The 23,658-nt window shown below is 37.4% G+C and overlaps 1 protein-coding gene and 1 pseudogene across 1 annotated transcript in view; one reads left to right on the top strand and one right to left on the bottom strand.

Moving 5' to 3' along the window:
* Positions 1-23,658, top strand: part of COMMD1 (copper metabolism domain containing 1) — a 195,307-nt gene that overhangs the window by 123,635 nt on the left and 48,014 nt on the right. The window lies entirely within an intron of this gene.
* Positions 5,522-5,931, bottom strand: LOC120237147 (annotated as a pseudogene).

The following is a 23,658-nucleotide window of genomic DNA, read 5'->3' as shown; positions in this document are numbered from 1 at the left end:
ATTTTCAGATTTGAGTTCACTGCCTTATTTCATATTTCTTTCTTAGCTGTCCTCTCTTCAGTTCTTTATATTTTTAAAAAAAAATTTTTAATGTTTATTTATTTTGATCACCATCTTCCTCTTCACACTGCTATACTTAACTACCCCTAAGAAATTATGGGGATCTTTTTGTTCCACACTGTGTTTGTCTCTCCTGTGTGACAGACAGAGTGTGAATGGGGGAGGGGCAGAGAGTGAGGAAGACACAGAATTGGAAGCAGGTTCCAGACTCTGAGTCGTCAGCACAGAGGCTGATGCAGAGCTTGAACGCAGGAGCCCTGAGATCATGACCTGAGCCGAAGTCAGACACTCAACCGACTGAGCCACCCAGGTGCCCCAAGTTCTTTATATTTGTATATATTTTTAGAACCAAATCTCCTTTAAATCAGTTTTCAATTCCATAAGAAAAGGTTTTTAGATTTTATTGTTGTTGTTATTTTGTGGTATCTCATATGCAAAAGTATGTCCCTATCTCCTCTGTCCTTACCTCTAAATTAAATTAACTTGAACTTTATTTCTAGAAGTTAGGTCCAACTAAGTCTGCCTGCCAAATGATTAGAGAAGTAGCAAAATAGACTTTTCTGTATTGTTCTTCTTGCTCAAGTTATTCAGGATGTCCTAGGGTTTGAAACACTATGAAACTGAAACAAAGATGGCAAATTGGTGTAAGAGAGAAAGTGAAGGAATACTGTTGTTTTTCATGTGAATAGCAAGGAGGAAGTGTAGGTGCTTACCCTTAGAAACTTAACCTAATGAATTCTTTTTTTAAATAATTTTAAATATAACAGACTTTATTGCCCAGCAATTAAAGTATTCAGACATGTATTTTTCTACATAACTTACTCTGAGGTGATCAATATTAAATAAAAGATTAATTTTTGTCATCTGCTTCATTTCAAGTCTTCTTGACCAGTTGTTCATTTTTACTTACAACTGCATGTCTTTGAGGTAATGAAAATATTTTTTAATGTTTTTTTTTTTTCATTTATTTTGAGAGAGAGAGAGCGAGCGAGCGTGAGTGGGGAAGGAACAGAGAGAGAGGGAGACAGAGAATCCCAGGCAAGCTCCAAGCTGTTAACACAGAGTCTGACACGGGGTTAGAACCCACAGTCCGTGAGATCATGACCTGAACCAAAACCAAGAGTTGGATGCTCACTTGACCCAGCAACCCAGGTGCTCCTTGAGGCAGTGCAAGATTTTTGACCACCATAGTTATAGACTTGAACATTCATCTGTACCTATGTGTATGCTGTTACATGTAGTTGTGTTCTTACTGGTTTTATCACAGCCATCCTGTATGAGGTTTGTTTCTGGAAAATGCTAAGACAGCCTTCATTCATCTTCACCTCGTAGGCTCTCTCACACCTCAAAGAGCTGGGTAACTGGCTCGGCAGGTGCTGTGCCCAGCCCACATGACTGGTGGTGCACTCCTCCTTCAGTGGTGCCCTAAATAAGTCTTTTTCATCCTTCATGTCTCAGATGTCCCTTGTTTATGGAGATTTTTCCTTGACTTCCCTGAGTTAGTTACTCTTATACTAATTTCCATAGCTCCTCTCTTTCCCTTTTATAATGCCTGTCTCATTTGTAGTTGCTTGTTTACTTCATCTCTCACCAGGGCCACAGAAGCAAGAATTATGCTTTTCTTATTCCTTGTAAAATCACAGGTGCTTATGGCATCATCAGGTATAGTGACGCTAAATATAAACTTGTTGTATTAATGGACAAAAAAAATGGCCAAATGTTATGAGAGGCTAATAATTCTGGGTAAGAACTTGCCTAACTCATTCTCCCCAGAATTTTAGTTCCCTAAATGAAGAACTCCCAACCAGAATATTTGAACTATGGTTGACCTTTGAATAACGCTGAGGTTAGGAGTTCCAACCTCCCCCGCATGCAGTTGATTATCCGTATATAACTTCTGACTCCCTAAAAACGTAACTACTAATAGTCTCCTATTGACTGGAAGCCTTACCAATAATATAAATAGTCAGTTAACGCATTTTGTTATAGGTATTATATACTGTATTCTTATAACAAAATAACCAGGAGAAAAGAAAGTGTTAAGAAATTCATAAGTGAGAGAAAATACATTTATAGCACCATATGCATATTTATTGAAAACAATTTGCATATAAGTGAACATTTGCAATTCAAACCCATGTTGTCCTCAAGGGTCAACTGTACTTTGCCTAAGCAGAGATTGAGAGAAGAACTTAAAGGATGAATATGGAATAAGTTAGGTGTTTTAAGGAAGGTTCTATATAATTTTCCAATGTAAGGATAGTAACTTACTTTTAATAACAACAGGTGCATTTTTTCCCCCTAAATTTATTGTGATGGGCTTTTTGGATATGTGTATTTTATTTTTCTACTTCTTTCTGGTTAGGCTGTACATAAGTTTTTTTCTTGGGTACCTGTTTCAACTTACGATTTTTGTCTGAGCATTCATTGATTTGATTTATAAAAGGGATTACAGATTTATAGATTTTCTGCATAGTCACTAGCAGAGTGTGTGTACAATAGAGCCTGAAAGATGGGAAAGAAAACAAAATACTCATTTATTTATTTATTGATTATTTTTTTAATGTTTTAAAAAAATTTATTTCTGAGAGAGAGAGACTGCGTGAGCAGGGGAGGGGCAGAGAGAGAAGGAGACACAGAATCTGAAACAGGCTCCGGGCTCTAGGCTGGCAGCACAGAGCTCGACGCGGGGCTCAAACCCACAAACATGAGCTCATGACCTGAGTGGAAGTCGGATCCTTAACCGACTGAGCCACCTAGACGTCCCAACAAAATATGTATTTAAATGACTTTAAACCATATCTTAAAAAAATTAAAAAAAAATTTTTTAACATTTACTTATTTTTGAGAGAGAGACAGAGTGTGAGTGGGGGAGGGGTAGAGAGAGAGAGGGAGACACAGGTTCTGAAACAGGCTGCAGTCTCCAAGCTATCAGCACAGAGCCCATTGTGGGGCTTGAACCCACTGACTGTGAGATCATGACCTGAGCGAAGTCGGATGCTTAACTGACTGAGCCACTCAGGCTCTCCGGCCCCCCAATTTTTTTTAATGTGTATTCATTTTTGAGAGACAGAGAGAGACAGAGCATGGGTGGGGGAGGGGCAGAGAGAGGAGGAGACACAGAATCTGAAACAAGCTCCAAGCTCTAAGCTGTCAGCATAGGCAGCTCTAACTCACAAACTGCGAGGTAATGACCTGAGCTGAAGTCAGACGCTCAACTGACTGAGCCACCCAAGTGCCCCTGACTTTAAACAGTATCTTAAATAATAAATGTTATTGTTCACAATAGCCCTGTCACACTCACTGTGACATTTAGGAATATTTGTTATGTCATTTCTAGAATGTTTTTGTTTCTCTAGAGGGAGGGAGCATCGAAACATTTCCCATAGAAAAACCATGATCCCCAAGTAGTAAGGCTTTGTTTTCTGCTATTTTTATGGCCTTCCGGCTGCTGACTTCCAGATGTTCTTTCTGCCTTTTGGCTGCTCTCTTGTTTGTATTAAATATACCAATAATTGAATTCTAAAATTCTTATAAATTTTGGCAGCAAATTTGTAATCTGTTTGTTTATTCTTTTCCTTCATTATGATTAATCATAATCAAGACTAAATTTTAATTTGCAGATTTACTTGAATTTGTGGCTTATGTAACAGAGCTTCATTCTCTAATTAGTCTTTGTGATATTGTATCAGAGAGATGTCATTTTGAAGGGAAAAGTCTTCATCTTTTTTTAGTAACCTTCTAATCTACATTCTGGTTAATCTCTTGCTTTTGCTTTATTTGATTTCAGTTTTTTGTTTTGATCCATTTTTGCTGATTTCTTTGGTGCCGGTGGCCTCATTTTTTAAAAGTGCCAATTTGGGGCACCTGTCTGGCCCAGTTGGTGGAGCATATGACTCTTGATCTGGGGGTTGTTGAGTTCAAGCCCCATGTTGGGTGGCTAAAATAAAATCTTTAAAAAAGAAAAAAATAAAAAATAAGTTAAGAGTACCAATTTAAATTGGAAATTAGGTACAGAATTTAGAAATGTGAAAGTAGCTTTTTAATATGTTTTGTTTGCATAGTGTGAACTCCAAAGTGCTTGCTGATTTTAAGTGTATTCTTTGTTTTGATATCTTTGCAAAATATATTTTATTTTTTTTTAATGTTTATTTTTGAGAGAGGGAGAGAAAGCAAGCAGGGGAAGGGCAGAGAGAGGGAAAAGCAGGCTCTGTGTCTGCTCAAACTCACAAACTTTGAGATGGTGACCTGAGCGGAAATCAAGAGTCGGATGCTTAACCAGCTGAGCCATCTAGGCTCCCCACAAAATAGGCTTTAAAGGACTAGAATAATTCTGTGTTATTGTTGTTGTTGTTTTTTTACATTCTTTTTTTTTTAAAGGGTAAACCAAACGTTGTGAGGTAGTAGCCAGTGTCAAAGAAAAGTAAAAAGTAGTGACAGAATAGGACTTTAGGGACCAGAGTTCCTTTCCTTCTCCCATCATCTACCAAAGAAACAGTTTAGTAAGAATGGGCTTCTGCTCATTTGTATGTAGGACCTCCAAGGAATAGGCCTTCTGCCATCTACCATGAGAAGAATGACCTATTTTCTTACGTATAAACTATTAGAAGCCTTTTGTCACCACACTCATGTTGATTTGATCTGTCAGACATTGGGGAACTGGGATTATTAAGTATTGTTTTTATAGAAGAAGAAACTGAGTCCTAGATAAGTTATGTAACTTCATTCTATTTGGCTATGCTTTAGCAAGTGCTAAATATGTAGCTAATCTGTGCTACACAGGCGCATACACAAAACATGGTCTGGATGAGGCGATTAGATAGGCACTAAGTATGCAGTTCTGACCAGTAAAATTTATGATAACATGACTAGAAGGACTTTGGACAAAACTATTACACAACTCAGTCAAGCAAAATGAAGCTAGTCAAAAGAGAGTTCATAAAATGGTGACTTGAACTGTACTCTCAAAGAGGGTAGGATTTTCCAGAGCCCCTTGTCTTCTAACAGAACCAGGGTTTGTTATCCATTGTGGTATTCATCGTATGCCACCACTTTATGCCTAAACATAAAAATTATAGAACCCACCATGAAACATTTATTGAAGAACTTAAGCAAAGAGAAGAGCTTGTGAGTCCTTATGTCTGTTCTGTTGGCTTGATCCCCCAAACACCATTCCTTTTCTTTGCATCAAAGCTTAACAACCGAATTCAAAGAATGTAACCAGATTGCAGGTTTGAGAGAAGAAATTTTGATGATTTCTTTTCTTCTGTCTCTTTAATTCATGATTTACAAACCTTTCATGTTTTTCAAATGTTTAGCTCACTATAGTAGCTACAGTCCTGGAGTAGGTGGGTAGGTGAATACATGACTTACAAAGATAGGACTAGGCAAGTAAAAAAAATTTTTTTTGTAGTTTTATGGTTTTATTAACACAAACATGATGTACACAAAAGCTGTCTGTCTATTCATTTTTTTTGATGCACAGCCTGGTATTGGGATTCATGACTCTGATGGCAAGCTGGGCTGCTCTTTACACATTGGGTTTATGGTTCTTGGAGGAGACATTGTGAGCAATCTCTGCACAGTAAGATTTGTTGCACATCAACAGCGCTTCAAGCTCCTTGACATTGTGAACTAGGAACTTCTGGAAGCCACTGGGCAGCATGTGCTTTGTTTTCTTGTTGCTCCCGTAACTAATGTGGGCATCAAGATCTGGTCTTTAATCTTCTGCACACCCTATAGTCAGTCAGTGCCTCTGGGTTTCCTCCAGTTGCACTTAATTTTGACATATTGTTCTGACTGGTGCCAGGTGAACTTCTTGGTTCTCTTTTTAATGATCTTGGACTTCACCAGAGGTCTGAGGGCAGCCATGATGCCAAGTAACAGATGGCTGCCCCCTTCGCAGGAAGTACCAAGGAAGAGAGGGTAAGGTGACACATGAGGGCTGATGGGAATTCGGCAAGTAAAATTTTCTTGAAGCAAGTAGTGTTTGGTGTCTCTTTGTTATATCTGGATGCAGATTAGAGGTGTTGCTCCTACCACCACCCTTAGCTGGGGAAATAACCGAGTTCCTTGCTTGAGTTAGACAAAAAGAAACATTCATTCATTTTACTGGACGCTAGAAAGTATTCAGGAAAGTTAAAAATACATAGTGCCTACTCCCAAGTTCTTTATAATCGGTTTGTAAAGACAAAAGTGAAGATCATAACTTATATATGGCTAGTACTTTACAGTTTATAAGCACTTTTGTCATACACTCTATTTTGTTAGATTCTCAGAATCACTATACCAGTTGACAGTTGACAGACTAGAAGCTACACAATTTAAGTCAATTTGGATGAGAAACTAAATTTCAACACTTACTTAATGTTGACCTTAAAAATGAAACAGCCGTAGGTGCCTAGGTGGCTTCGTTGGTTGAGTGTTCGACTTTGATTCAGCTTGTGGGTTGGAGCTCTGTACTGAGAGCTCAGAGCCTGGAGCCTGCTTCATATTGTGTCTCTGTCTCTCTCTCTCTGCCCCTCTCCTGCTCACGTACTCTCTCTCTCAAATATAAATAAACGTTAAAAAAACTAAAACAACCACTTGATTTATTTAGGAATAAAAAATTTATTTGGCCAACCATAGGCAAGTTCTGAGAACAAAGAGGAATGCTCTCTTATAGAGGATGGGGAGTGGGGAGGAGCTGTTACAAACAAAAAGTCTACTGGAGTAAACTGAGAGTTTGAAGTGTGGTTGCTTTTCATTGGTTGAGTTGTGACAGTCTCTCATTGGCTAGGCTGTTGCTTGGCAAAGAGAAAGTCTTCCCCCTGCTGTGGTAGGAAATTATGGGCTTCTTCCTGTTGTTAATGAAAGGTAATGTCTCAAAACTGAGGACTGATGGATGTGGGGGGAAGGGGGATGGGCATGGAGGAGGACACTTGTGGGGATGAGCACTGAGTGTTATGTGGAAACTAATTTGACAATAAACTATTTGTAAAAAAAAAAAGAAAAGAAAACAAATCTAGGAAAGCTAGAATCCTTAAATTAAAAGATAGAAATATTTGATCATTTAAAATTAAAAACTTCTATAATGTAAAATATGTCATACATAAAAATATCATAAACAAAAATTCATAATGCTGCTGAAAGATAGAGGATTACTATCTATAAAGAGTTCTTTTTTTAATTAAAAAAAAAAAAAAGAAAGGTAATGTCTCTTCTTGTTTGGGTCTGCAATTGAGGGTGAGTGGTAGGGCTTGAGAGTTCGTCCTTTTGACCTCCTGATTCCATTTTAAATGAGAGTCCCTTGGGGTGTCTGGGTGGCTCAGTCGATTAAGTGTCCAACTTTGGCTCAGGTCATGATCTCATGATTTGTGAGTTTGAGCCCTGCATTAGGCTCTGTGCTGACGGCTTGGAGCCTGGCACCTGCTTGGGATTCTATGTCTCCCTCTCTCTGCCCTTCCTCCCCTCAAAATTTTTTAATGAGATTTCCTTTATTCACTTACATATAGAATTACTGCATTTTATAGTATCAACAATAAATGTTAGTGAGCATGCAGGAATGAGAGAAGCCATTGTCTATCAGTAGATTTTATTTTATTTTTAATTAATTAATTAATTAATTAATTGTTTAGTTTTTAAGTAGGCTTCACACCCAGTACTGGGCTAAAACTCACAACCCTGAGATTAAGACTTGAGCTGAGATGAAAAGTTAGATGCTTAAGCAACTGAGCCACAGAGGTGTCCCCCATCAGTAGATTTTAGGAGGTTCACAAACTCCCTGAAATTATGTGGCCAAGTTTGTGTGTTAAGTGCATTTTCTTAGAAAGAGGGTTCATCAGATTTTTTTTCTTTATTCTTCAATTGATATATAATAGCCATTTATTTTATCAGATTTTGAAAGTGAGTCTGTGTCTCCCAGAAAGAGTTTTAAAACTACTTGTCTAGATTATTTGGAGAACACTGAAGAGACTGAGGCCTTGAGATGTTAGCTGAACAATAAGCGAAACAAAGAAAAAGCATGTACACAGAAAGGTGACACCACCTAAAATTTCTTCTTTCTTCTTTAAATAGTAGTTCCCTGAGTTCTTAGATTTTTCTCCACAGATTGCTAATGGGATTTACCTTCTTTCTGATGCTAATTTTCCTTGGCATTGTTCCTGCTTCCCTTTGCTATCCCCCATTTTCCAAGAGTCATAATTGGTTTGGAAAAGAGAGGTTACATCATAGGTCTTTTTTTTTTTTTTTTAACATTTATTTATTTTTGAGAGACAGAGCATGAGCAGGGAAGGGGCAGAGAGAGAGGGAGACACAGAATCTGAAGCAGGCTCCAGGCTCTGAGCTGTCAGCACAGAGCCCAGTGCGGAGCTCGAACCCACAGACCACAAGATCATGACCTGAGCCAAAGTCGGAGGCTTAACCGACTGAGCCACCCAGGCATCCGCATCATAGGTCTTAATAATTAATTTTTAGCTATTACTTACCTAGTATAATTTTTTTTAAAGTGAGAGAAATACAGTTAAGAAATGGTAACACATATAGTAGCAATCATGATAGTTTAACCTGAAAATTGAATAGTTGATTACCCAATACTGAGGATATAGTATCCACATGTTTTAGCTCATGTAACAAATATTGTCAGACACTATCATGGCCCAGAAACTGCTGCATATAAGGTAGCTAGGAAAAACAGACTTAACCCTTACTCACATGGAGCTCTCAAAACAAATTCCACAAATATGTTTATAATTCATAAACTCAGTTATAGTCTTCAGTGTGTCCTTTTGGGAAAACCCCTAATGAGATCATTGACCTGTAATAATAGGACCCCTTTCTGATAGTTATTCTTTTCCTAGATCAGTAGTTCTCATCAGGGCTTGCAGTGGAGGGGTTGCCCCCAGAGCACATTTGGCAATGTCCAGAAACATTTTTGGTTGTCCCAGCTGGGGAGATGCCACTGACATCTAGTTGGAAGAGACCAGGGATGATGTTAAACTTCCCATAATACACAGGACAAGCCTCCACAGCTAGAAATTATCCAGCCCAAACTGTCAGTAGTGCTGAAGTGGAGAAACCCTGCCCTGAACAGACATTTCACAGTAAATGAACAGGAGCACCTTGGTGGCTCAGTCGGTTAAGCCTCCAACTCTTGACTTCTGCTCATGTTATGATCTCACAGTTTGTGAGTTTGAGCCCTGTGTCAGGCTCCCTGCTGACAGTACAGAGCCTGCTTGGGATTCTCCCCCCCCCCCCCGCCCCCATTTCTCTCTCTGCCCCTCCCCTGCTCACTCTCTCTCTTTCTCTCAAAATAAATAAATAAACATTAAAAAGAAGTAAATGAACAATCAAAGTTGCTGAAAGGCCTTAATAAGATAGAGGCAGGGCTTCCTCAGACATTCTGGTACTACAATATCATGCTGCCCTCAACACCCTCTAGTGTTTCCTCATTAAAGAGTTTCAGCCTTTATTAAAAGACCCTTTGATAGGCTCAGACTCTCCTTTTGGTTCATCTCTGTGTATGTGGTTAATGTAATAGGACTGACGGCTTGGATTTGAAGTTTGGAACTATGATTTCCTTTAAAAACATTACCGGGGGCGGGGGGGGGCGCCTGGGTGGCTTAGTCGGTTAGGCGTCCGACTTTCGCTTAGGTCATGATCTCGCGGTTCGTGGGTTCGAGCCCCGCGTCGGGCTCTGGGCTGACTGCCAGCTCGACGGCTCTGTGACTCCCTCTCTCTGACCCTCCCCTGCTCACGCTGTCTCTCTCTCTCTCCTAGAAATAAATAAACATTTAAAAACAAAACAAAACAAAAAAACATTAGAGTGGCTCAGTAGATTAAACGTCCAACTTTGGTTCACGTCATGATCTCACTATTGGTGAGTGTGAGCCCCACATCGGACTCTCTGCTGGCAGCACACATCTGCTTCAGATCCTCTGTCTTTCTTCTCTCTACCCTTCCCCTGCTCCTAGTACTCTCTCTCAAAAATAAACATTAAAAGAAATTACTCAAAATGTTGCAGTTTGATTAATATATTCCTATTGTCCTGATCTCTTCTCATCAATATTTCCTGAATTGCATGAATATATCTAACAGGTAAATCCAAAAACATCTTTATTGTAGACTAATATATAGGAAGGACTTAGAGGGAATCAACATAGGTGTTTATTATTAAATGAATACTCTGTAACAGTGCTTCATGTACGTATGAACACCTGGAAGTCATATTAAAATGTAGGCCCGTACATCTGATGTGAGGCCTGAGATTCTTTGTTTCTATCAAGCTTTTGGGTGGCAAGGCTAGATGAAGTATTAGCTTGTAGCACAAAATAAGTATTCCTGAAGTGTTACTATTCTCCTAACAGAGAGGAAGATTAATTTATAAAAGGCTTTTACTGCTTTTAAGTTATTCATAATTTCACTGTTCAGTTATAAAAATGATAAAACTAATGTTGGAGTAATTTGAAATACAGAAAAAAGAGAAATCTCTAGTACCGATTTCTACAGCTCCAATGAAGTTGCTAGTATTTTGTTTATTTTCTTTCAGTTACTTTATCCTACGAGTTTAAAAAAGTATATTCCTAAACATAAAGTGTGCATTATACGTTTTTATTGAAAAAAAGGAAGAAAAACATTCCCCTTTATTTTTTTTCTCACTTTTCTTGTCCTCTCTTCTACTGCATTATATTGTTTAGCTTTGAATAATTCAGTTTAGGAAAAGAATTTATCACTTAAGAAGAGGGATAAAGGATCACATGCCTTGCTGTAAAGCCTTCATTTTGTAAGATGACTTATGTCATGTGGTGGTTAAAAACATATTTCTTATCATTGGAAAAAACAAAGCTGAGAAAAGTCTGTCTCTTTAAATTTGATTTTCTTTTTCCTTGGAGATGTATAACTGATACTCTGGAACTTGACCTAGTCAAGGAACATACCATTGCTATTTGAAATTGGACGTATTTTATTTCCTTAAGGAACTGAACTTCCTTATAGTGGGAACATTGGTCACAAATGTGAAATTAAAGTACAAGTGTACCTTGATATATGCAATTACTAAAAATCTGTGAGTGGAATATTTGGGATTGTGATTCTTATTTTTCATTTACTTATGTTATTCGTTGAGAAATGCACTCTAATGAGATGATTATAAAGAAATTTATGGATTATTAGAGAAAATACCATTTGCTCTATGCTTTTGATGCAGCTTGTTTATCTTATTTCCTACTCATCTTAAAGTTCAGTATATCTGATAGGCTTCTAGACTGACAATTAGTTTATGCTCTGGAGTCTTTGATTTAAAAATATTTTTCTTAATGTTTATTTTTGAGAGAGAGAGAGAGCGAGCATGAGTTGGGGGAGAGACAGCCAGAGAGAGAGAGAGACAGAGGGAAACACAGAATCCAATGTGGGGCTCAAACCCACGAACCGTGAGACCATGACATGAGCTGAAGCCAGACACTCAACTAAGCCCCCAGGGACCCCAGTTTTTGATTATTTTAAAAGTCCATTTAACTTCTAAGCCATTTGAGGCCTCCAAAGTTTCAGTGAATCATACGGAGTTCTCTGATCCCCATTCATAATTTGTAGAGAGCATCAGCTTTTTTTTTTTAGATTGTAGAGTCATTTTATAGAGTTCTAAGAAATTTTATTGCTGTACTGAAAAGTCTGCCATTTTTTCATATCGTGCCTTCTCATTTTAAGTCAGTGATTGATTGATCAATTGATTTTAAACCTAAATTCTTTTTTTTTTAAAGATTATTTATTTATTTTGAGAGAGAGTGAGAGAGAGAGAGAGAGAGAGAGAATCCCAAGCAGGCTCAGTACTGTCAGCATAGAGCCTGATGTGGGGCTTAAGCTAACAAACCATGAGATCATGACCTGAACTGAAATCAAGTTGGATGCTTAACCAGCTGAGCTACCCAGGTGCCCCATCACTGATTTATAACGTACTTTCTTCTACTTATCTTCAGTCTTTTTCTTCTATGACATTTAAATCTTTCAAGCCTCTTGATACTTTTCTTTAATTTAACAAATTTCTGACAGTGATTATATAGTGTATCCTATTGGTTATTTAGGCCTGTTATGCTGAGAGTGATTCTTTTATAGATTTTCTTAGATGTGACTCTTTTAGGAATTGATTTTTAAGTTTCCTATGGTTATATCATAATTGGTTCCATTTGGGCCTCCTAGAATTGATTGAAAGCAACACTGTAAATAATCCAAAGGTTTTTAAAGCCATATGTTCAGTAAAGCCTGTTAATGGTTCGGTAAGCTCATGTACTCTGTCAAGTATTCAATGTGATTAAGCTTCATAGCAACTATCAGCATTCTGTGAATATGCCGAAGACTTTGCTCATTCACTTAGCTGAGTTCCCTCTTTAAAAGACTCTTATTTATGCCATACAAACAACTCTTCAGATCTGCCTCATTGTATTGGAGGAATAGTAATTAAAATTTCCTCACCTCCTTTCTTAGAGAATATATCATCTTCTCATTTTGCTTTGCTGGGGTCACTCTTCAACTCAATCAGAAGGAATCTCTTTACCATCCTTTTTTTCTTTAGTGTATTACTTGGTATTACATTCAGCTATCATTCACAGAGATCCAAAAAGAGTTTAAAAGGGTAGAATTTATTTCTCTTTTATGTGAAAGTTCCAAGATAGTCTCTGTTCTGCACAGACCTCAGAGTCCCAAACTTTTCCATTGGATCATTCCATTGCCCCTTGGGTGTGATCCTTGTCCTCATGGCCCAAGAAGACATTATATTCAAATCTCAGGCGACAGGATGCAGGAAAGAGTCAAAGAAGAAAAGGATAAAAGGTATGTATTTTTTATCCTTTAAGGAAGATTCTTTGAAGCTGCCACAATGGTTTTTCACTTATATCCTGTTGGTTAGAACTTAGTCACATGATCATATTTAGCTGCAAGGAAGGAAAAGACATGGTTTTTGTTTATTTATTTACTTTGAGAGAGAGAAGGAGAGAGAGAGAGAATATGTGCGAGCGTATGTGAGCATGGGAGGGGCAAAGAGAGAGAGAGGGGAAACATAGAATCTGAAGCAGGCTCTACCCTCTCAGCACAGAGCCCAATGCAGGCAATCTCACAAATCCATGAGATCACAACCTGAGCCCAGATCAAGAGTCAGATGCTCAACCAACAGAGCCAACCAGGCACCCTGAAATGCATGTTTTTCATTTGGGTAGTTACATGTCCAATTTATTACTGTGGAAGAAGGGACAATAGATATCAAGGAATAAATAGCAATTTTCACACTAACCATAATATCTGTTTAATTTACTGTTAATGAGTAGAAAAAATTTCAACATAGTTTATCTCAATTTTAGCATAATGATTATGATATTATTGATAAGAACTTTGGTTACAGTTGACTATAAGATTAGGGGAAAGAAATAGAACTGACACGAGCTTTGTCAGTATATTCACATAGTTCTTCTCTTTTCTAATTTCCATATTTTCTGTTTATTATAATTTCTTTTTTTTTTTTCTCACTAATCACTGTGGTTTCTTTAGTGCTTGGTCCAAAGTGATGGCTGACCGACCAGAAGTAATGTTAATGGAAGATCCTTCTAGTCTTTAGACTCCTGGGCATGAAACCTAGACTCATTTGGGAGTATCATCTCAGGGCCCCTAGGTGGCTCAGTCATTTGAGTGCCAACTCCTGATTTTGGCTAAGGTCATGATCCCAGGGTCGTGAGATCAGGTCCTGTGTTGGGCTCCTTGCTGAGTGTGGAGCCTGCTTGGGATTCTCTCTCTCTCTCTCTCTCTCTCTCTCTCTGCCTCCCTGCCTCTCTCCCCTGCTTGTGTGCTCTCTCTTTCTTAAAAAGTTAAAAAATAAGTATCATTCTCAAACCTTTTGTATCTATCTCACCTCCTTAGAAAAGTATGTGCTCCTGAATGCATCAGAATATTAAAATGTGAGTCATAAAATAATGAGAGGAAGATGAGTGTGGGAGCAGAAAAGAAAAATGGTTTTAATGGAAAAGCTTTCCTAGTAAAGCCCTTACAGGGCTTGTAAGGCAGGTTACTATCCATAGAAACAGAACATGGAATCTTGAGACATTAGGATCCCTGGAAAAGAAATGAAGACCGAGAGCAGCTAATGGGAAATAATTTGTCCTTATATTTTGGAAAGTACTAACCTTGCCTTCTTTTTAAGTGTCAAATTTCTAATAATAGGGTTTTGTACAATGAAAAGAAATGGGCTAATGCTTCCACCTTGCCTTTCCAGTGGATGAGGGGCAACATTCTTGACTCCTGATGATCCAAAATGTATTTTTGAGGCCAATGATCTGACTCTTAAGGTTGAGTTTCTGAGAAAAAATGAACAGAGCGGGCCAGTTACTTCTTATCAGTTGTCTGACTTAGCTTAATGAATTCCTATGGAATAGACTTGCTTTAGCAATTAAATTTCAGGGATGACTGAAATGGTTGACTTGGCTGTAAATGCAGTCCAGCAAGGTAACGATCAAAGAACACATTTGATCAAATTGCAAGGAGCAGTAGTCATGTCTCTGGATATCACATTGCTGTTTACCCTTGACCCCAGAGTGAATGAGGTATTATGGTTGTCATATTTTTTTTATGTACATAGAGTAGTTATATATTGTTGAAAGTTTCATTCTAATTTTTGTTCACTTAAAATGATGCCTGGGGGAACCTGGGTGGCTTAGTCAGTTAAGCGCTGGACTCTTGGTTTTGGCTCAGGTCATGATCTCACAGTTAAGGAGTTTGAACTCTGCATTGGGCTCTGTGCTGTCAGCCCCATGTCTGCTTGGGATTCTCTCTCTCACCCTCTCTCTCTGCCTCTCCCGCTCTTGCACTCTTTCTCTCTGTCAAAATAAATAAAGTCTCTTTAAAATAAATAGTCTGTTTAAAATGTAGCCTGGAAGGGTGCCTGACTGGCTTGGTTGCTGGAGCATGGATGGAGCTCGTGATCTTCGTTGTGAGTTCAAGTCCCACACTGGGTGTAGAGGTTACTTAAAAATAAAATCTTTGGGTGCACTTGGGTGGCTCAGTTGGTTAAGCTTCCGACTTTGGCTCAGATCATGATGTCCTGGTTCTTGGGTTAGAGCCCTTTGTTGGGCTCTGTGCTGACGGCTCGGAGCCTGGAGTCTCTCTAGGATTCTCTGTCTCCCTCTCTCTGCCCCTCTCTAGCTAGTGCTCTGTCTGTCTGTCTCTCTCTCAAAAATAAACATTAAAATATTTTTAAAATAAAATAAAATCTTAAATAAATAAAGTGAGGCCTGGAAAACCAAGAGTTTTAGTGTTTTTTATTAAATTGCAGATCTTTTATAAATAATTCTAAGGCAAGCTGAAAGGCACATTTCCTACTCATAGAACACTTTTCAGATATCTCTAAGTGTTTTAAAAATAATTCTTTTGTAGGGGCACCTGAGTGGCTCAGTCAGTTAAGCGTCTGACTTTGGCTCAGGTCATGATCTCACAGTTTGTGGGTAAGAGCCCTGTGTTGGGCTCTGTGCTGACAGCTTGAAACCTGGAACCTGCTTTGGATTCTGTATCTCCCTTTCTCTGTGCCCCTTCCCCACTCATGCTCTGTCTCTCTCTCTCTCTCTCTCTCTCAAAAAAAAAAAAAAAACTAAAAATAGTTTAAAATAAAAATAATTTTATATGCAGAAATTTAAGTGAATTTAAGTAACTTTCCCAAGACAATGCAGAGTTATTACACTTAAGGGAAAATAAAAGAAAACATTACAAATTTAAAATAAATCAAAAAACTAGTGGACATGTTTACCAAATTCTAAAAAACATAATTCTGTGTATTATGAATGGAATAGAAGAATGCAAACCTGTTATTAGGTCTTTGTACCACACAGTTAGGTTTCCATACTACAGATAGCTGCCCATATTAATTTTTTAAAAATTTCCCCATGAGTTTTGTTACGAAAGATTTTCAAACATACAGAAAAGTTGAAAGAATTATGCTGGCAACAATTGTACACCCACTTTGTATATTTTACTGTTGTAAAAATTTTGCTGTTTTTGCTTTATCACAATCTTTCCAACCATCTGTCCACCTACTTTATAAATATTTTTCAAAAGTGAGTTGTAGGCATTGGCATGCTTCTTCCTAAATTCTACACACATTTCATTAACTAGATTTGTTTGTTTGTTTGTCTTAGGTATAATTTGCATACACAGAAATACTTAAATCTTGGGGCACCTGGGTGCCTTGAAGTCATTCTGACTTTGGCTCAGATCATGATCTTATGGTCATGAGTTCGAGCCCCACATTAGGTTCAGCACAGGCAGTGCAGAGCCTGCTTGGGATTCTATCATGGTTTATTTCTCTCTCAAAATAATAAATAAACTTTAAAAAAGTGCTTAAATCTTAAATATAGCATTTTATGAATTTTGAAAATGCATACACTGGTGTGACCAAATCCCTATCAAAATATAGAAGATTTGCATCACCTGAGAAAGTTCCCTTTTGACTCTTCCTAGTTAATCCACCAGAAGCAAATGCTATTTTAAATCACAGAGGAGGGGCACCTGGGTGGCTCAATTGGTTAAACATCCAACTTCAGCTCAGGTCATGATCTCACATTTGAGCCCCATGTCTGGCTCTGTGCTGACAACTCAGAGCCTGGATCCTGCTTTGGATTCTGTGTCTCCCTCCCTTGTTGCCCACCCCCCCCAATAAATAAACAATTTAAAAAAATCACAGATAAGTATAAAACTTCATTTAAGTGTAATCACAGTATTTTTTTGTGAAAGGCTTCTCTTAGCATGTTTTTGAGATTCATTATATTGTTGCATGTGTCAGTAGTTCCACCATAGCTTATTCATTCATACTACAGATGACCATCTAGGGTATTTGCAGTTTTTGGCTATGAGATCTATAATAGCTGAAAACGATAATACAGTTATCTGTATATGTATATGTATGCATGTTGATCTTAGAATGTTAACTACTTTGTATTTCTAGCCCAAGTTAAATTACCTTCTTAGTATATTGCTAGCTTTGATTTGCTAATGTTCCCTTAAGGGGTTTTTGCATTTATGTTTATGAAGAATTTCATTTAAAGCTACTAATTTCTATTTGAGCTATTTTAAAATTTAACATAAGTTTTCAGGTCACCTGGGTGGCTCTCTCAGTTGAGCATCTGACTATGATTCAGGTCATGATCTCATGGTTTGTGAGTTTGAGCTCAGCATCAGGCTCTGTGCTGACAGCTCAGAGCCTGGAGCCTGCTTCTGATTCTCTATCTCCTCTCTCTCTGCCCTTTCCATGCTCATGCTCTGTCTTTCTCTCTCTCTCTCTCAAAAATAAATAAGCATTATAAATCTATATATATATAAATAAAATTCAACAGAGTTTTTCAGATGTTGCATTTTCATTATTCAGTTCAAAATAGTGTCTAATTAACCTTGTGAATTTTCTTGATTCATGGTTTATTTGAAAATATGTTTAATTTCCAAATACTTGAAGTTCTTCTAGGCTTGTTATTAATAGTTAATGATGCAATTCAGTTTGTTCAGAGAATATATTCTATATAAGTTTTCAACAAATCTTTTGAGATTTAACTTCTAGTATTTGATATATATTGTTGAATAGATCATGCACATTTGAAAAGATATGTTGTGTAGATTGGAGTAGTTTACAAATGTTAATTACATTAATCGGTTAATAGTCTTGTTCACGTAATTTGTGTCCATGCTGATTTTTTTTGTCTAGTCATTATTTCAGTTACCATGAGAAAAGTGTTAAGTCCACAATTATCATAGTTGAGAGATTTTTTTTTAATCTGTTTTCCCTTCTCTCATATTTTCTTGTTGTAGGTTAAAACTCTGTATCAGACATATACACATTTATGATTTCATTATGAAGTATCACTCTTCATCTTTGATAATACTCTTTCTCAGAGTCTATTTTACCTGATAATAATATAGCCACTTCAGCATTCTTATGCTTTCTTTTTTACATCCTATATCTAAGCATTGCTTTTAACATATCTTTTTGTTGTTGTTGTTGTTGTTTTTATTAAGGTTTATTTTTGAAAGAGGGCACAGCAGGGAAGAGGCAGAGAGAGAGAGAGAGAGAGAGGGGACAGAGGATCAGAAGTGCATGGTTCAAATTCACAAACTTTTGAGATTGTAACCTGAGGTGAAGTCTGGTGCTTAACTGACTAAGCCACCCAGGTGCCCACTGTCTTCGTCTTTTAAGAGGTGTCTGTTTAAACAGCATATAGGTTAGTCTTGCTTTTGAAGTTCTTCATTTATATTTAGTGTAAGTATTGATATGGTTGGATTTAGTTAACTTGTTTTGCTTTTTTCCCCAGTTTTCTCCGTCTCCTTTTTAAAAATTCCTTTTTATCATTTCTGATTTCTTTTGACTTGATAATTTTTTGGATTATTCTATTTTAATTTCCCTGTTGGCATTTTAGCTACATCGCTTTAAAGGGTTACACTAGTGGAGCACCTGGATGGCTCAGTCGGTTGAGCATCATGATCTTGTGGTTTGTGAGTTTGAGCCCATTGGGCTCTGTGCTGACAGCTCAGAGCCTGGAGCCTGCTTCAGATTCTGGGTCTCCCTCTCTGCCCCTCCCCCACTCGCATTCTGTTTCTCTCTCTCAAAAATAAACAAACCTTAAAAGAAATAAAAAACAGGGGCGCGTGGGTGGCTTAGTCGGTTAGGCGTCCGACTTTCGCTTAGGTCATGATCTCGCGGTTCGTGGGTTCGAGCCCCGCATTGGGCTCTGTGCTGATTGCCAGCTCGGAGCCTGGAGCCTGTTTCAGTCTGTGACTCCCTCTCTCTCCGACCCTCCCCTGCTCACGCTGTCTCTCTCTCTCTCTCTCTCCTAGAAATAAATAAGAATATTTAAAAAAAATAAAAAAAGAAATAAAAAACAATAAAGGATAACACTAGAGATTGCATTTATTTCCTTAAGTTTTCACAGTATATTTAAAATTAAACTATACCATTTCGTATAAAAAGTGACTTATGAGTATAGAATTCTATTTGTCTCATTTTTAATGTATTAATTATTTTAGTTTTTATCTTCATATGTGATAGCCCATATTTTAATATTATAACTTTTGCTTTAATATGTATTCCTAAGAAGTTAAGAGAGAATAAAATATAGCTTTATATTTAATCATATTTTTACTACTTCACTGTTCATTTCTTTTTGAAGATCCGTATCTCCAATCTGGTTTACTTTCTCATCAGTTTGACAGATGTAGCATTTCTTGTTGTGCAGGTTTGTGAGCAGTGAATTTGCTTAGTTTTTGTTATCTGAAAATATCTTTGTTCATATTTATTCTTGATAGATATTTTTGCTGAATATGCAGGCTTTACATTGTTGTTCCATTGTTTTAGATTTCCATTGTTTTTCTTATGTAACATCATTTGTTATGTATATTATGTAATGTGCCCTTTTTCATTGGCTACTTTCAGGGTTTTCTCTATGTTTAGCTTTCAGCAGTTTGAATATGATATGTGTGGGTGTGGGTGTCTTTGTATTTATCCTTGTGATTTAGTTTTTTTCTTGAATTTATACATTTACATCTTCAAAAAACTTAGGAAACTTTGGACTATTATTTTTTCAAGTGCTTTTTCTGCATCATTTTTCTTATGGAAGTCCATGTACACGAATGTTAAATATTTTAACATTGTCCTGTCTATTCCTCAGTTTCTTTTTTACTCCCTTTTTTTTTCTCTCAATTTTTCACCCTCTGTTCTTCAGCCTGGATAATTTCTATCAATCTGTCTTCATGTTAACTGACTCTTCTTTTATCTCAAATCTGCCTTTCCCCCCATTTATTGCATTTTTTTTATAGTTTTTATTTCTCTGGTGAGATTTCCTATCTGTGTGTCATTTTCAAACATCTTTTTCTTTACATTTTTAAATACTGGCATCATTGTACTCTATCTATTAATTACAGCAACTGGATCATTCCAAGTGTGGTCTCTCTCCATTGGCCTTTTTTTTTTTTAAGTTTATTTTGAGAGAGAGAGAGAGAATGTGTGTGCACTAGCACACTAGCAGGGGAGGTGCGGGAGAGGGGAGGGAATTCCAAACAGGCTCCATGGTGTCAGCACAGAGCCCAATGCAGGGCTCAAACCCACATACTGTGAGATCTTGACCTGAGCTGAAATCAAGAGCCAAGTGCTTAAGTGACTGAGCCACCCAGGCACCCCTCCATTGTCCTTTCTTTTGAGTATGTTACATTTTCTGTTTCTGAAGAAACATCTTGTTTCTTCATATGTCTAATAATTTTATTATATAATGGACATTATGAATAATGCATTATAAATACTATGGATTCTATTATAATTCTCCAAGGAATGTTGATTTTTTTTTTTTGTTTTTTGTGTTCTTAGGCAGTTAGCTGGGCTAAATCCAACACCAAACTTACCCCTGCAACGAGTAGTTGCTGAAGTTTCTCTTCAGAACTTTTAGCTTTATCTGAGCTACCTAGAATCTGTCCCATGCATGCAAAGTTTATGCGTCAGTCAGTTCAGTAGAGTTTATATGCATAATGTAGACGTTCTTCTCTGTGGCTGGCTTTTGTTTGTAAAAGGATTTTCCTTCCATTTCTGGGTGTTATGGTAACCTCAGACTCTGTTCTCTTGGTTTCTGAAATCAGAAAGACTGAAGATTTCTGAATTTTAGCTGCCAGTCCAGCACTTACTGGAGTCTACTGTCAGTGAAAAGCTGTTTAAAATTGAAAAAAAGGATTCGGACACAACAAATTCTCTCAGCCAGCACCATTCCTAGATGTTGAGTCCCCATCAGTTTTGTCTGCTGTTGTTTTTCATTGCCTTCTTAAAGTTAGTTCTTGTTTTGGCCAGTTTTTAGAATTCTTCTCTGTGGGATGGTAGGTTAAGCTACTTTACCATTAGTGGAAATAGAATATTTTTGTTTGAAGAAAAGAAGGGGCGGGCTACATAAAGCTATTTTGGGCAAAGAGCCCTCCAAGCAATGACTTAGGATTCTTCTCCTCGGCCATTCTAGACACCAGGGACATAGTCTATAGCCATTATTAGAAATTAGAAATAATGTAGTATCATTTGGGGAAAAACCTGACTGTGAGTTAGATGGGAAGAAACCTAAACTGTAGCCCAGACTCTTATATTGACCAGATATTTTCTTACGATTCCAAGATTAATTTAACTTTTCTTAGAAAACTTAAACAAATGTCCCTGTGCATTTGTATTTAAGTTTTATCAGTATCCCAATATGGCTTTGTCTTGACCTTCTAGTATTACCAGATGTGTTTATAAAATGCTTTTTGGAACTAATGTTAGTATTTGAAATATCCTTTTGAATCCATAGAATTTGAGTTGTGATCATGGAAAAGTAATGTAGCTTGATTAAAAAATAAAAAGTAGTACTTAATGGAAGGAAAATCAAGACTACTCCTTGAAGAAGGAAGAAAGTAGAACACTATGCTAGGTACATATAGTCTCCTCTTTCCAAACACACATTTGGACACTGTTAATGTCAGTAAAACTTATCTCTGTAATTAACCAATTTTTAGACTTAAATTATTTGAGTCTCATCGGAGGTCAACAGAAAAATACTGTAGTTTACTTTAGATTTTCCTCATACTATGGAGCCTGTGAATTTATGAGACTTGTTAAAGTCTTCAAACCTTTTATTGGTGCTGTTAATAACACATCTGTTACATGTACTGTTTGTGTCATCATTACCTAGTAGTAAAATAATACATTGCCCACCAACTGTACTCAGTTTGCAATACAGTGCAACAAATAACAGAGGCAACACCTGCTTAACCAGCTGTTATTGAGTAAAGGTGAAACGCTTAAAACACATCACACCTGAACCATCCCTGTATAATCAACTTACTCTAATTGAGATCTGCACTTTGACTTGCTTTTTCAATAGCAAGCATGTACTTGTATACATCTCTACATTTTCTTGTGTCTGATGGCATATGTTTATGAGAAAAAAATCTCTAGCTGATAAGGTTTTAGAACCTAAGAGGTTCACATTTATGTGGTCTTTTTCATTGTGCTGGTTTTTTTCTGTTTTTACAATTCAGATACTCTGGACTTAGAAGATTGTTTCAAATACTAACATTAGTTGCGTTCAACATTATAAAAACACTTTATTCACAAACATAAAGGAGTGATGCCTGGGTGGCTCAGTTGGTTAAGCGTGCAACTTCAGCTCAGGTCATAATCTCATAGTTCATGGGTTCGAGCTTCGCATCAGGCTCTTTGCTGACAGCTCAGAGCCCAGAACGTGCTTTAGATTCTGTCTCTGTTTCTCTCTGCCCCTCCTCTGGTCACACACTCTATATCTCTCTCTGTCCCTCTCTCAAATATAAATAAATGTTTAAAAATTTTTTTTATGTAAAGGAAAGCCAAGGATAAGGATATCTCTGTTCATGATGAAATAATGAGTGTGGGGTTGGCCCTGCTGAAGAACTCTGATAGGTCTATAATATTGAGTTAGAAGGTCACTTAAGACCATCTTGGAGCAGATGAATACAAACATTTGAATAAATTGTTTACTCTGACAAATTTGGGTTGTTATAGAGTCAGTGAACACAAAACAGTGTGTCCCTGTGTATTTGAGTATTGTGTTGACTAAAGAATAAAGATGAATGACTGTGGTTTTTGTCTCAAGAACCGTGAAGAGTGTGAGATATTACCTTACTTGCAAGCTAACAAGTTAGTCTGCCACAGTTTAATGGATGCTGGCAGGTTCCTGGGTCAAAGACAAAGGACTTTTATTTACTCATGGCAGTAGTAACGGTAGCCAGAGCTTCAGCATTTGCACCATGTACCCAAGCCCCAGTTCTACCAGAACGATGCCAAGAGGGCCAGGTGACAGCTGCACATGTAGCTGATTACATTATAGGAGAGGAACCCAGAGTCCTGGGCAGAGACATTATCTGTATTATACTAGACAGTAAGCAAACCTGCTTTCTATTCCAAAGGGTGACTATTTTCCAAAGCTGTTTGCTGTACTAACATTTTTGAAAAGATAGTCTGGAACAAAGAAAGTCAGGACTTTGGCTCACAAAACATCCAGAAACGTGAGACCTGTAGAGAATTATCTCTCAGTGGTGTCCTTGAAGATTTTCTTTTAAAATATAATGGATGGATGAATTAACCAATTTAGGACAAACCACATGAATAAATGTTTTATTCTTTTCCTTTTAAAACATTATTTGACAGGGGTGCCTAGGTGGTTCAGTCACTTAAGTATCCGATTCTTGATTTCAACTTAGGTCATGATCTCACGGTTTGTGGGTTCAAGCCCTGCATTAGGCTCTGCGCTGACAATGTGAAATCTGCTTTGGATTCTTACCGCCCCCCCCCCCCAGAATAAACAAAAAAACATTAAAAAAATTATTTGACAAGTTACTTCTATCTATATAGCACATTTAAAGCCCATTTATATCTGTTTTTGTGTTACCCCACCATCTCTTTGTGAAGTTAGTAGAGCGATCAAAGTTTGTGAGAAATTGAGACACAGCATATGTGTGTGTGTGTGTGTGTGTTTATGTATATATATAATATTTATTTATTTTTGAGAAAGAGACAGAGGGTGAGCAGGGGAGGGGCACAGAGGAAGAGACACACACAGAATCCAAAGCAGG

The sequence above is a fragment of the Hyaena hyaena genome, unplaced genomic scaffold (genome assembly GCF_003009895.1).
Source record: "Hyaena hyaena isolate Hyena2069 unplaced genomic scaffold, ASM300989v1 scaffold_173, whole genome shotgun sequence".
NCBI classification, from domain to species: domain Eukaryota; kingdom Metazoa; phylum Chordata; class Mammalia; order Carnivora; family Hyaenidae; genus Hyaena; species Hyaena hyaena.
The sequence above is the reverse complement of the archived record's forward strand: the minus strand, read 5'-3'. Positions and strand labels throughout refer to the sequence as shown.